At 36.2% G+C, this 9,167-nt stretch overlaps 1 long non-coding RNA gene across 1 annotated transcript; it reads right to left on the bottom strand.

Annotated features, from left to right (window-relative positions):
• Positions 1–648: 648 nt before the first annotated feature.
• LOC134759681 (uncharacterized) lies at positions 649–8,560 on the bottom strand. The gene is made up of 2 exons (XR_010136240.1): positions 4,945–8,560; positions 649–2,241 (listed from the first exon to the last, which is right to left on the bottom strand). It is a non-coding gene; the product is annotated as an uncharacterized LOC134759681 (long non-coding RNA).
• Between the last annotated feature and the right edge of the window lie 607 nt (positions 8,561–9,167).

A 9,167-nucleotide genomic window follows, 5' to 3' on the forward strand; every position in this document is an offset into this window, starting at 1 on the left:
TAGGAAAAGCACTGTTAAGAGGAAAGTTGAGAGTGCTAAATACCTGCATCAAGAAGTTAGAAAGATCTCAAACTAACAATTTAAAATCACACTTAGAGAAACTAGAAAAATAAAAACAAACTAACCCCAAAGCTAGCAGAATGGGAAAAATATTCACAACCTATGAACCTGAAAAAATCTAATACTCACAACATGTAAGAAACTTAAAGAATTCACAAGAAAAAATTACCCCATGAAAAAGAGGGCAATAACCGACACTGTTCAAAAGAATACATACAAGTGGCCAAATAACATGAAAATGCTCATCATCACTAACCATCAAGGAAATGTAAATAAAAACCACAATACGACACCATCGTACACCAGTTAGAATGGCTTTTGTTAAAACGTAAAATGATAATACGTGTTGAAGAGGTTTTAGCGGGAAAAAAATGACTTATACACTGTTCATAGGAATACAAATTAGTTCAGCCACTGTGGAGAGCAGCTTGGAGCCTTTCCAAATAACTGAGAGTTAAACTATGATTCAACCCAGCAATTTCACCGCCGGGTATATACCCAGAAGAGAATAAATTCTTCTACCAAAATAGCACATGCACTTGTTGGTTCATCACTGCACTATTTATAAGAGGAAAGACATGAATCAACCTAGGTGCCTATTAATGGTAATTTTTTTTTTTTTGAGATGAAATCTCACTCTGTTGCCCAGGCTGGAGTGCAGTGGCACGATCACAGCTCACTACAACCTCCGCCTCCCAGGTTCAAGCAATTCTCCTGCCTCAGCCACCCGCGTAGCTGGGACTATAGGCCCATGCCACCACGCCCGGCTAACTCTTATATAATTTTCAGTAGAGACGGGGTTCATTATGTTTTCCAGGATGGTCTCGATCTCCTCACCTCATGATCCACCCACATCAGCCTCCCAAAGTGCTGGGATTACAGGTGTCAGCCACCGTGTCCAGCCTATTAATGTTAAATTGAATATAAAAAGTGTCACATGTACACCAATACTACTTAGCAAAAACAAAGACAAAAAAAAAAAAAACTTGTCCTTTGCAGCAACGTTAATGGAACTAAAGGCCATTATACAGAGCAATTTAATGCAGAAATGGAAAACGAAAATACTGCATGTTCTCACTTATAAATGGAAATTAACACCGGGTACAAATGGACATAAAAACAAAAATAATAGACAACTCTTAGAGGGTGGAGAGAGGGAGGGACAAAGAACTGAAAAGCTGTCTACTTAGTACTATGCTCACTGCCTGGGTGATGGAATTCCTCAGATTTCAAACCTCAGCATTATAAAAAATACCCATGTAAAAAACCTGTGTAGGTACTTCCTAAATCTAAAATAAACTTGAAATTCTAAAAAGAAGTCTTACTCTCTCACCCAGACAGGAATACAATACCATGATTATAGCTCAATGCAGTCTCATATTCCTGGGGAACTCAAGCAATAGTCTTACATCAACCTCCAACTTCCTGAGACTACAGGAACATTCCGCCATGCATGGCTAACCTGTAGAAATATTTTTTACATACAGCTTGTCACAATATTGCCCAAGGTGGTCTCAAACTCCTGGCCTTAAGTAATTGATATTGTTTGGCTCTGTGTTCCCGACGGAATCACACCTTGAATTGTAATAATCCCCACATGTCCTGGGAGGGACCCAGTAGGAGGTAATTGAATCATGGGAGTCGGATTTTCCCGTGTTGTTCTCATGATAGCAAATAAGTCTCATGTGATTTGATGGCTTTATAAGTGGAGGTTCCCCTGAACAAAGTCTCTTGCTTGCTTCAATAATGGTGAGACCTCCCTAACCATGTGAAACTGTGAGACAATTAAATCTTTTTTCATGATAAACTACCTAGTCTTGTTTTTGTCCTTATTAGCAGCATAAGAATGGTTTAATACAGTAGTCCTCTTGCCTTAGCTTTCAAAGTAGCTGGAATTACATGCACATGTCACTGTGCCTGGCTAAAATACCTAGCTTAAAGATGCTCAGTCAGCTAAAGAAGAACATAGAAAACTAAACAGAAAAAGAAAACAATGCATGAAGATAATGAGATTATCAACGAAGTGATTAAAAGTACAAAATAGAAACATAAAGTGTGGAGCTGAAAAGTAAAATACCTGAATTTAGAGATTCACTAGAAGGTCCAGCAACAGGTTTGATCTAGCAGAAAAAAATCCAGCAAGCTTGATAAGAAGTCATTTGAAATTATAGGCTGTGAAGGCTAAAAATAATTTTAAAAATTAAGAGAGCCTAAGGGACTTCTGGGATACCATTAAAATGGCCAATATACTTATAATGGGAATTCTAAAATAAAAAGAGAGAAAAAAGAGCAGCAAAGTTATTTCAATAAACAAACAGTGGCTGAGAACTCTCAAAATTTGAGGGAGAAAATGATCTAAAATTTACTGAAACCTTACCAACTCTAACTATATTCTTTGTTATTATAATGAAGATGCACAGAATACTTTACTTCTGCTATATATTTGAGATAACAAAGACTTAAAAATGACTGTAAATCTGTGCCAATAGATTTATAATACAAAATGATATAATTTGTGACATCAAGAAAACACATAGGGAGCCATAAAGAGGCAGGGTTTTATATGCAATAGTAGTTATTCTTGGTAATATCTATAGTAACAACAAAGAAAATACCTATAGTACTTAGGATTTTGAGACTAGTCTGGGCACCATGGCAAAACCCTGTCTCTATGAAAAATAACAAAAATTAGTCAGGAGTAGTGGTGCTCATCTGTGATCCCAGATACTCAGAAGGCTGTGGTGGGAGGATTGTTTGAGTTGAGCCTGAGAGGCAGACCTTGCAGTAAGTAGAGATTGTGCCACTGCACTCCAGCCTGGGTGACAGAGCAAGACCATGTCAAAAAAAAAAAAAAAAGGAAATACGTATAGTACACACACAGGAAGACACACACACACAGAAAGTAGTGAGAAAAGAATTAAAACATGTCACTACAAAAATCAATAATACACTAAGAAAGAGAACAAGAGAGAAAAACAGGAACAAAATAGCTACAGAACAGGCCAGGCGCAGTGGCTCACGCCTGTAATCCTAGCAATTTGGGAGGCCGGGGCGTGTGGATCAACGAGGTCAGGAGATCAAGACCATCCTGGCTAACACGGTGAAACCCCGTCTCTACTAAAAATAATAAAAAGTAAAAATAGCCAGGCGTGGTGGCGGCTGCCTGTATTCCCAGCTGCTGGGGAATCTGAGACAGGAGAAAGGCATGAACCCAGGAGGCGGAGCTTGCAGTGAGCCAAGATCTCACCACTGCACTCCAACATGGGCGACAGAGTGAGACTGCTCCTCAAAAAAAAAAAAAAAAATGCTACAGGACCTAAAACAATAAAGAAACAAAATGCAATAGGAAATCAATCCCTTTTAGTAATTTTTTTATATAAATAAATTACGTCAATCAAAAACATACTTTCACTAAATAAATTCATGAAACAAGGTTCAACTCTCTGCTTCCTAGAAATAACCAAATTATGATCTGGAACACATATAACCCATACATGAAAGAATAAAAAAAATTAAATGCAAAATCAAATACTGTCATGGTAGACAAAATGCATATTATATCAAAAACTTCCTCAAGGGACAAGAGGAAAAGGACAATAAAAACAACAATAAATGCAACAACAATAAAGCAACATACAACAATAAAAGCAACAACATTGAAACAACATACAACAATAAAAGCAACATCATTGAAACAACATACAACAAGAAAAGCAACAACAGTAACATATGTGCCTTACATCACAGTTCCCAAATATATGAAGCAATATTTTACAGAATTGAAACATGAAGTAGCCAGCACCTGACAACAGTAGATGACTTTTATATCTGACTTTTAGTAATGTAAATTAAAAAAAACATAAGATGAATAAGTAAACAGAGGATTTCAACAACACAATAGAAAAATTAGACCTAAGAGTCACATTTATATCTCTCCACTCAACAGCAGAATATGCAATACTTTTAATCACACGTGCCACAATATTCCAGATAGACCACCTGTTAAGTTAAAAACAAATCTTAGTAAATTTAAACAGATGGAATTACACAAATTATTGCTACCTATGATACAATAAAACAAGAAGTTAAAAACACTAGCATGTCAAAGAATAAGTAAAAATTAAACAACAAATTCTCAAACACTTGTTCAAGAGGTTGTAGGCTTAATATTGTTAACATGTCACTACTAAAGAAAGTGGTCTACAGATTCAATGTTCTTTCTTTTTATCTTGAGATGGAGTTTTGCTCTTGTTGCCCAGGATGGAGTGCAATGGTGTGATCTCAGTTCACTGCAACCTCCACCTCCTGGGTTCAAGCAATTCTCCTGCCTCAGCCTCCTGAGAAGCTGGGATTACAGGCCTGTGCCACCATACCCGGCTAATTTTGTATTTTTAGTAGAGACGGGGTTTCTCCGTGGCTGGTCTCAAACTCCTGACCTCAGTTGATCCACCTTCCTCAGCCTCCCAAAGTGCTGGGATTACAGGCATGAGCCACCAACCCCAGCTGATTCAATATACTTTCTATCAAAATACCAATGAAACATTTTGCAGAAGTTTTAAAATATTCTACAATTTTTATGGAATTTCAAGGGATCACAAACAGCCAAACAATATTGGGGAAAAAAATGTAAAGATAGAGGCATCATACTGTCTAATTTCAAAACAAACTACAAAAGTATAATAATCAAAACAGTTTGGGACTGACATAAAGACAAATGAATGATGAAACAGATGAGAGAGTCCAGACATAAGATCTCATGTGTTTAGTAGACATATTTTTAAAAAGTGTTCCAAGAATTCACAATAAGGAAAGAACAGTCTCTTCAACAAACAGTATTGGGAATGATAAAATTTACAAGGAAAAAATAACAAACTTAGACCTTACCTTGCACCAAATAAAAACATGAACTCAAGGCTGGGTGTGTTGGCTCACCTGTAATCCCAGCACTTTGAGAGGCTGAGGCAAGTGAATCACAAGGTCAGGAGATCAAGACCATCCTGGCCAACATGGGGAAACCACGTCTCTACTAAAAATACAAACAAAAATTAGTTGGCAGTGGTGGCACATGTCTGTAGCTCCAGACACTCGGGATGCTGAGGCAGGAAAATCTCTGGAACCTGTGAGCCAAGATCATGCCACTGCCCTCCAGCCTGGCGACAGAGAAAGACTCCATCTCAAATAAAGAAATAAACACAAAATAACTAATTTTTTGTAGTTATTAAAATCGAATTTTAAACTTTATTTTTCACATCGTTTGCTATCAGCATACAGAAAGCTAATACTTTGTTGATTTTCGGCAATGTTATTGAATTTGTTTAGTAGTTCTAAAAGTTTTTGGTGTAGTGTTTAGAGTTTTTCACATATAAGATTATTTTGTCCACAATCAGAGACCATTTGACTTCGTCCTTTCCAATTAGTATGAGTTTTAGTTCTTCCTCTTGCCTAATGTCCTTGCCTAGGACTTCCCGTACTATGATGAATAAGAGGGCTGAAAGTGGGGGTGATTTGTGTTGTTCCAGATCTCAGAGAGAAAGCTTTCAGCTTTTCCTTATTCAGTATAATGTTAGCATTGCTTTGTCATAAATGACCTTTATTGTTTTGAGGCACATACCTTCTATTCCTAATATGTTAAGAGTTTTCATCATAATGAATATTGAATTTCATCCAACGCTTCTTCTGCATATGCAAAAGGTATGCAAAAATTAAAATACTTAATGTGGTGGTCAATACAGGGTGTCAAATTGATTGGAGGATGTAAAGCATTGATCCTGGGTGTGCCTGTGAGGATGTTGACAAACGTGATTAACATTTGAGTCAGTGGGCTGGGAAAGGGATACCAACTCTTAATTGGGTGAGCACCATCTAATGAGCTGCCAGTGAATATAAAGCAGGCAGAAAAATGTAAAAGTGAGAGACTGGCCTAGGTTCCCAGCATACATCTTTCTCCTGTGCTGGAGGCTTCCAGCCCTCAAAAACCAGACTCCAAGTTCTTCAGCTTTGGGACGTGGACTGCCTCTCCTTGCTCCTCAAACTTGCAGACAACCTATTGTGGGATCTTGTGATCTCTCCAGGGAAGCCCGACTAATACACCTAGCAACAAACTTAACTAAAAAGGTAAAGGATCTCTACTCTGAGAACAACAAAACATGGATAAAAAATATAAAATACAAATGAATACATGAAAAAATCTTGTGTTTATACACTGGAATAATATTGTTAATATAGCTACCCAAAGTGATCTACAGACGTAACTTGATTTTTATCAAAATATCGATGACATTTTTTCAAAGAAGTAGAAAAAATATTTTAAATTTATGTGGATCCACAAAAAACTCTGAATAAACAAACAACTTTGAGCAAAATAAGCAAAGCTAAAGGCATCACTTTATCAAACTTCAAAACTTCCTATAAAGCTATAGTAACCAAAACAGCACTGTACTGGCATAAAAACCAACAAATAGACTAATGTGCCCAATAAGCCCAGAAGTTAATTTATGCACCTAAAGCCAACTGATTGTCAACAAAATTGCCAAACACACACTTTAGGGAAAAGCTAATCTCTTCAATAAATGGTGCAGGGACATTTAAATATTTATATTCAGAAAAATTCTACTAGACCATTGAGCATTGCCATATATGAAAATCAACTCAAACTAAAGACTTAAATGTAATGCCATAAATTATGAAACTATTAGACAAAAACATAAAAAAAGCTTTATAACATTGGACTGGGAAAGGATTATTAAAATAAGATGTCAAAACCTAAGCAACAAAATCAAAAATAAGCAAACAACATTATGTCAAACTAAAATGCTTTTTCATATTAAAAAAACAACTAAAAGATTGAAGAGACAGCTTAGGCAATGAAAGAAAACGTTTTCAGGCTATACATATGACAAAAGGCTAATATTCAGAATATATAAGAAACTTTAAAATCTCAAAATAAATACACTTATAATCTAATTTTAAAAATGCAAAAGATCTTAACAAACGTTTGTGAAAAAGAGATACAAAAATGGCTAACTGGAACATAAAAACATGTTCTATATTACTAATCACCAAAGAAATGCAAATCCAAACCACAATGAGGTACCACCTCACTGCCATTAGAATGGCTATAATAAAAATAAATAAATAAATAAATAAAAAGTACTAATGAGGATATAAAAACTAGTGAATGTATACATTGTTGGTGGAATTGTAAATTAGTATGGCCATTATAGAAAATAGTATGGAGATTACAGAAAGACATTGAAAATAAATCTATTATATGATCCAGCAATTTTACTCCTGGCTGTATATCCAAAAGAAAGGATATCACTGTGTGAAAAAGATATTTGCATTCTCATGTTAATTGCAGAACTATTTATAATAGCTTATATATGGAATCAATTCAAATGTACAGCAACAGATAAATGGATAAGGAAAATGTAATTTATATACACAGTGAAATCCTATTCAGCCATAAGAAAGGATAAAATTCTGTCAGTTAAGAGAGCATGGATGAACCTTGAGCATATCATGTTAAGTAAAATAAGGCACATAGAGAAACACAAGTACTTTATGATCTTATTATCTCACTCATTTGTGTAACCTGAAAAAAAGGGTTGATATAAGAAAAGAGTACAACGCGGGTTACCAGAGACTGAAATAGGAGGATGGGAAAGGGCTGCTTAACAAGCACTGTGTTACAATTAGACAGCAGAAACAAGTTTTTGTTTATTATTACACAGTAGAATAATAATAATTAATGAAAAGGTATCGCATATTACAAAATACCTAAAAGAGACCAGTTGTGGTGGCACATTCCTGCAATCCATACATTTTGGGAGACTGAGGTGGGAGAATCACTTGAAGACAGAAGTTCAAGATGAGCCTGGACAACATAGTGTGACCCTGTCTCTATGAAAAATTAAAACATTATCCAGGCATGGTGGCAGGTTCCTGTAGTCCCAGCTAATTGGGAAGCTGAGGTTAGAAGATTGTTTGAGGTTACTGTGAGCAAGGATTGCACCATTGCACTCCAGTCTGGGTGTTAGAGCAAAATCCTGTCCCTAAAAAAAGTTAATACATAAAAATAAAATAAAATAGCTAGAGAAGAAGCTTTTGAATGTTCTCACCACAAAAATAACACATGCATGAGGCAATAAATATACTAAGTACTCTGATTTTTATTGCTATACAACATATACACATAATTGTTTCCCCAAAATATGTACAATTACATGTGTCAATTTTAAAAAATGAAGACTATAATGTAAAACCTATAGCTGTAAAATTCCTAGCACAATACAGAAGGGTGAAGCTTCATGACAATTGGTCTTGGCAATAATTTGGGGGATGTAACATCAACGGATCAGAAAACAAAAGCAAGGGAATACAGATACTACTAAATCAGTGTGAGAAAAATATCCCAAACAGGCAAAGCAGAACATGGAATAGATATATGCACAATTATGTACATTGTAGTATTACTCACAAACATACTACCTGGAAGCAAATGTACCTTTAAGGATGAGTAGATTCAACAAACAGGGCACGTATATTCACCGGGATAGCATTCAGCCTTAAAAATAAGGAAATCTTGAAAAGTACTACAATAAGGACAAATTTTGAAAACATTCGGTAAAGTAAAACAAGACAGTCAAAAAGGAAAACTGTATAATTACACTTATATAAAATATTTAGTCAGTCAAACTCATAGAAACCAAGTGTTGTAGTCTCAGCAGTGCACCAAGATGTAACAGTATCTCGTAGTCTGAGATCACACCCAGAGTTCTTTATTCTACCTCTAAGGAGATTAAGGAGCGTGAACACAAAGGTGAGGTTGGAGTGGAAGTTTGATAAGCAAGAAAAAAAAGCTCTTTGCCAGCAGAGATAGGTGTCTGAACGGGGTGCCCACTACGAGGCTGGGGTCCAGGGTTTTTATGGACTGGGAAGGGAAGGGAAGGGAAGGGAATGTGCATAGTTCGCAGGCCGTCTTGAAAAACGTGTGGCTCAGCTAGGCCCATGACTTTGGCCCGGTACCAATCAGGAGCTGAAGGGATGATTCATAGATGCTACTTAGCTTGGCCCAGGATTTATCAGAAGATAAGGTGAAAGCTTGG

This window comes from Pongo abelii, chromosome 12 (genome assembly GCF_028885655.2).
Source record: "Pongo abelii isolate AG06213 chromosome 12, NHGRI_mPonAbe1-v2.0_pri, whole genome shotgun sequence".
NCBI lineage: Eukaryota > Metazoa > Chordata > Mammalia > Primates > Hominidae > Pongo > Pongo abelii.